A 6,560-nucleotide genomic window follows, 5' to 3' on the forward strand; every position below is an offset into this window, starting at 1 on the left:
AATTATAATAGCAAGTCGGGGTTCACAGTTTCGCTCCACCTTCTTTTTTCCAGAGATCACCTCCACTCATTGTGTCTTTAATCCACACTGTCCATTATGGAACTTTTCTAATATTTAATACTACACGGCTAGGTAAAGACAACGCATAGTTAATGTACTTCACAAGAAGCCTTATGTCAGTTGAGTAACTTGACAGAAGCCCAAAACACTATGAAAACCCACTTTTAGCCATTCAGTCTACCAGCTACTCCTCTGGATTAATTACCTGTTGACCTTTATTTTCATAAAAATCCACGCTGGCTTTTGTAATTTCATCTTCTGTGTTATTAACCCTCTGTGTTCATTTAGATCATTTAGAAATTTTTCTCCCCATCAAAAGGATTACCCCATCCTCTTTTTAAAGACTTAGTGGAACAGAATAGATACATTGAAGGCAGCCAAAAACTGATCCTGGGAAAAAGCGCTCAATGAGTTGACTAGAAAGTAGATTATCTTTTTTAAAAAGTTTATTTGAAAACTAAACAGAACTGAGGCCCAGATGGGGTTAAGTAACTTACTAAGACAAAATGGTTCCATAGGCCAGGCCAAGAACAGGAAACCCCAGATCTTCCTCATAATTATTGTGTGGCTAAGGGTAGACCCTGCTGCTCTCTGTGGTTCATTTCCTTTTCCTCCTTGTGATGTAAAAGAGTCTGAGAAACATACATTGAAAAGTTCTAGAGATCCATTAAAAAAAACTTTGCATAAAATATTCGTAACATAACTTTCTAGTCCTTTGGCTCAAGTCAAGACTCAGCTGAGGCTTAGTTTTCTTTCTGGTGTGTGTGTGTGTGTGTCCAGTCATGTCTGACTCTTTGCAACTATATGGACTGTAGGCCCCTCTTATCTCCATGTAATTTTCCAGGCAATAACAGTGGAGCAGGCTGCAACTTCATGCTCCAGAGGATCTTCCCAAGCCACGGACTGAACCTGTGTCTCCTACATTGGCAGGCGGATTCTTTACCACTGTGCCATCTGCCTGAGGCGAAAACAGTGAGACAGGCAGGAGGTGACCTGGGAGAGGGTGACGTGGAGAAGGAGAGTTGGCTGGAACTAGGTCTTCCGTGTGCTCAGACACAGCCTTACACACTTCTACGATAAGATTCTCTATTACTTCTAATGCCCAAACTCTTCTGGTAGAGGGATCAACCATTCCTGTTTGTCTGAGACTGTTTGGGGGGGATGGGTCCCAGAAGGTGGGACTTTTAGTGCTAAAACCAGGAAAGGCCTGAGCAAATCAGGATGAGCTAGTCAACCTTCTTGTATTCTCTCTCTCTTTTCTTAAAATTAATTTTTATTGGAGTATAGTTGCTTTACAATGTTGTATTCGTTTCTACTGTACAGCAGAATGAATCAGCCACATATAATATATATGTCCCCTCCCCTTCAAATTTCCTTTCTATTCAGGTGCATTAAGTTGAGTTCCCTGTGCTATACAGTGTGTTCTCATTCGTTATCTATTTTATATATAGTATCAATAGTGTACATGTATCAATCCCAGTCAGAAAAACAAATACTGCATGTTAATGCATATATGTGGAATCTAGAAAAATGGTATATATAGATGATCTTATTTGCAAAGCAGGAGTAGAGACACAGACATAGAAAATAAATGTATGGATTTCTTTTTTTAGATAGCATCACACTCAATGGACATGAATTTGAGCAAACTCCAGGAGATAGTGGAGGATAGAGGAGCCTGGTGTGCTATAGTCCTTGGGATCGCGAAGAGTCAGGCAGGACTTAGTGTCTGAACAACAGTAACAACTCTTTTTTAAAACGCAAGCTAGTTTTAAATTTTCTCTCCATTTTTAGAAAAGATCAGTGTCTCTTCATTAAGAACCATATTCAATAGCTGACTTATATTTAGGGGGCCATTGTATGAAAAAGATGTATCTTAGATCATAGACTCATGCTCAGTAAGGTGAGGTGCTCATAGTATAAGAGTATGTCAGGAACAGAATATGTCCTAAGGAAAAGCAGATCTTATTGTAGCTCAGGGTTACACAGGGTTATACATTCATTGAGAGGAGCAGCCATAGAAATGCAGGCATTGTTTAAATTATTTATATTCTCAGGATCCCCACCCTTTACTCCACAAGCGTGTATAATTAAATTCACGTAATTTAAATCCCTCTACTGAAAGAGACATCTGGATGTAGAAGCAGCCTGATATAGCAGTCAAAGACCTCAGAGAATGTGGAGAGCGGCTTGGAGGTGAGCAGTTGTTAAAAACAAGTGTGACGCATATAAGATAGGGAACTTCCAATCACAGTTTGGGCTGAGCCTCCAAACACTGAGAATAAAACAGGACATGCCCGGTCACAGTCATGCACAGACGTAGGTCCTGAATTCTGCCTTCAGGACATGCTACATGATGGAGGTCAAAGAAGCTCTAAGAAAAAGATCTGGGGGGAAAGAATTGTGGTATGAGTAGCCAGTTCTCCCGTGGGCAAAGGGAGTGGGTATGTTTGGGTTGTACACATTCACACGGTAAGCTACATGAGAGAGGCTTCAAGGGGCTCTTCTGGAAGCCTGACACATGTCCGCTGGGGTTGACAATGCATATGTGCTGATACTGACACACCACGGGAAGACTGAAAGGGAGAGCTGTGTACTTTCACTAACTGCAAGGAAAGGATACATGAATGTTCCTTTGGAGCAAGTAAACCCATCAGGATTGGGGACGGACGAATAGACTCAGCCTAGAGCCAACTTAAAAGTCATCTTGCCAAGAGGACTGCCTGGAGGGTTATGGAACGCCAACAGAGAGAATCTGGAGTGTACTGCCAAATGCTCTGGAGATTAGAGTTGGGGTTACTAGTGACCGGCAGAGAAAAAAGGCCCCTTCCTTTAAAAAATGTAGACTTCTGAGGAAACTTCAAAACCACTCTGCTAGAGAACGTTCCATCTCTAATCAACAGCCAGGCTCAGAGTGTTCCAGTGTTAGATCACAATGGCACCAGCTACCATGATAACCTTCACTGCAGGCTTTCCCATAATACCCTTTTCCCTGGTGCAGACCATGGAAAGGTCAAGGATGCTGACAGGATGCTGGAACAGAAGGAGGCGAAATTAGGAAGGAGAATAAAAGCTGACACATACCATTCTCTCCCACTCTGTCCACCACACAAAGCCTTCCAGGTCCAAAGGGTTTTGAACTGATAGAGGAAAATCTCTGCATTAGATAAAAGTTGGAGATGTTGATGATTTCACATAACTGGATATCTTAATTATTCAAATATAACCTCTTGGGGCAGAGAGAGATTGGAGTCATGAAGAAAATGATGGAAAAGTTATAGGACCAGTTCACAATTTCATTCAAAGTATAGGAAGAAACTAGTTCTTAGATTGGATTTAAAGGGACTGTGTCTGTGTGTGTTTGTATATGTATATAGAGTGACAGAGAAAGAGCAAGAGAGAGACCCAATTGAGTTCAGCCTGTTTAACAACAGTGGGCGTTTACACTATACTTATTATGTGTCTGGCACTGTTCTTTTTCATGTGATAAATCACTTACTACTCATAGCAGCTCTATGAGAGAGGTACTATTATTTCTCACATTTTGCAGATGAGGAACTTGAGAGCCAAAGAAGTAAAAGTAATTTGACAAGGTCACACACCCAATAAGTGGAGAAGTTGGGGTTAAAACTCAGATATAACCTAGGAGTTCATACTCCTAATCGCAATTCACAGGTGGTGCTAGTGGTAAAGAACGTGTCTGCCAATGCAGGAGACACAAGGGACGCAGGTTCGATCCCTGGATTGGAAAGACCCCCTGGAGAAGGAAATGCAACCCACTCCAGTATTCTTGCCTGGAGAATTCCATGGACAGAGGAGCCATGGGGTCACAGAGTCAGACACGACTGAAGTGATTTACCATATTTAGCACAATCGCAATATGCTTTGCTTGTTCTCTTAAGAAAATGGTTACAAAAAGATGCTGAGGGACTCACAGAAAAATGGGTTTTGATTGAGCAAGTTAGAGCAATGGTCTGGAAGCACCTCTCATGTAGGAGGCGGCTGCCAATGGCCAGCACCTTGGAACTCCAGCTGGAATTTGAGGGCATTGTAAGCGTGGGGTTGCTGTAGGTTTTCATCCCCACAGGACTCTCAGCAGACCTGGGGTGGGGGTTGCCACTTTTCACCAACAGAGAGACTTTCTTAGACATGGGTCCATTGAAGGCTTTTCTTCCATTTCTCCCCTTTTGAATTATTTTGCTTCTGCTCTGATCTCCACTTCTGGGCTCCTTTTTGTCTTGAGTCATCAGAGTGCTAATGTTAAATGCCATTGTTTCATTATGTCCCTCCTTCAACTTCAAGACTAACTTAAAATCTTTCCTGATTAAGTAAGTACTAAGTCCCATATATCGTGCATAATGCTTACTTTCGTATGCAAGGATTACAGACATCACAGCTTCAGAATGTGCCCCAAATTATTTGATTTGATTAATTGTTGGAGAAAAGGTAATTTCCATAATAAATTAGACATAATGGAGAATGTATTAATGAAAAATTTTGTAGATACACTTTTGCAGAGTTAAAATTTTCCAACCTTGAAAGTCAGTGAATACAAAGTCGTCGTTTTCATGAACGCTATTAGTCTCTTACACTTTTTATATCATTGTAATATAGTGAAAATTATTTTATTCCATTCATGCAAAATTTATTGTCCAAAGAATGAGGCTGCACTGAGGCTCACAGCAGGAAAAGTTAGGCACTTGAATGCTATTTTTCTTATTCCATTCTGGCCATACTACCTAAAGTGCCAGTCAATTGTGTGAAGAAAGTGGTTGGAAATTAGTGAGGAATCAGATAAAGGAAGGAATATTGGGAAGTCCAAACTAAGATCACTTAGAAGGGGGCTGGGTTCTCCTTTTCTACTCTAATTTCTCATCTTCCAACTTGGACTTCTTAAAAGAGTAAATCTTGGATAGGTTCAATATAAAATTAAAGTTTTTCTTTTTTTTTTTTTAAGTTTTTCTAAATTATTTTTTAAATATATGCGTGCATGTACCCATGCTCAGTTGCTCAGTCATGTCCGACTCTTTGTGACTCCCGGGACTGTAGGCTGCCAGGTTGCTCTGCCCATGTAACTTCCCAGGCAAGAACACTGGAGAGGGTTGCCATTTCCTTTTCAAACATTTTTACCACCTTAGAGTAATTACTCTGTATTTTTAATTTTTGAAAGTAGAATAAAGATTAAATTCTAGACTTGAAAGAAACTTCATTCATTCATTCACTCTTTTTTAAACAGATGTTTTCATTAGATATTTTCCAACACTTACTCAACTATGTTTGATCAACCAAAATGGCAATTTCATGTGAGTCAAATAAATGCTGTGTGTCTGGGACTCCGTTAAGTGCTTAGTTAGAATGGGCTTATCCAGTCCCTCACTTTACAAAGGAGAAAGGAAAACAAAGCTAGCTTGTAAAGTCTGTTGATGAAACTATTATAAGAACAATAAAGAATAATACATTTCTAAGAGCTGAACAAAAATATGCTTGTTAGTATATGCATTGGAGGTGTAGTTTTGTTTCCTCTGGATTTACAGCTCCTGTGGCTCCATTCATTCTCCTGATACTTTACTGTTCTACATTTTGAACATGTTGATGAAGTCCTATGTCATAGGCACTTAAAAAAGAAAATGAAAAGAAACTTCCTAAAGTGTAAACAAATAAAAACATTATAAAGTGGGGAAGTCTGAAAACATGCCTGTGTATTTTTCATGTTAAGGTGGAAAAGTCTTTAGCCTCCTGGGTAAATATTCATTATCTTAATTGACTTCTGGCTAGTTAAGTCTTTGGGAGGATAAAAAATAGTCTGTGGGTAAAATACTTTTGCTGGAAACTATAGGAGTGGAATGAAAGCAACATCTGAATTTCACTCTGAAACCCAGAAAATCTAATACAGTAATAATGATTTCATCATGCTGCTTTTTCCAGGCATGATCAATAAAAGAGGGGAAGTCAAGTCCTACTTTGAACACTGGAGTTCAATAAAGAACCAAGTAGAAGAGCTGAAAAAGAAATCAGAACTACATTAATTTGGAAGCACACACTGGTAAGAGAAAGTCCAAACAGAGGAGTGTGAAGAGAAATGGAAAGAAACAAAACTGTTCCATTAAAAAGGTGTTTAAAGGGCTTATTCTCCCTCAGTGTGCATACATATAAATTCCATTAGTGTTAATAGACCTAACTGCATGACTCACGTGGAGAATAGAGTGACTTGTGTATATGTAGTTAAATGAAGTCTAGGAAAAGTCAGTTAAAAACCACAGATGATAGTTCAGGGGTCTAATAGACTTATGGATATCTGCAAGAAAGGTGTTTAATTTTAATCAATGGAATAATGTGTTTTTCTTTCGCTTAAGACAGAAGTTATAAAAATGGCAAATGGAAATAAGCCTAAATTTAGCTCTTAAAATTATTGCTTAAAGGTAAGGGATATATTTTGTGCTCTAAATGGTAAAATTGATCCCTTTTGTGAAACATTTATAATTTGTATTCAAATTAGAAGT

This window comes from Capricornis sumatraensis, chromosome 7, assembly GCF_032405125.1.
Source record: "Capricornis sumatraensis isolate serow.1 chromosome 7, serow.2, whole genome shotgun sequence".
In the NCBI taxonomy this organism is placed as follows: domain Eukaryota; kingdom Metazoa; phylum Chordata; class Mammalia; order Artiodactyla; family Bovidae; genus Capricornis; species Capricornis sumatraensis.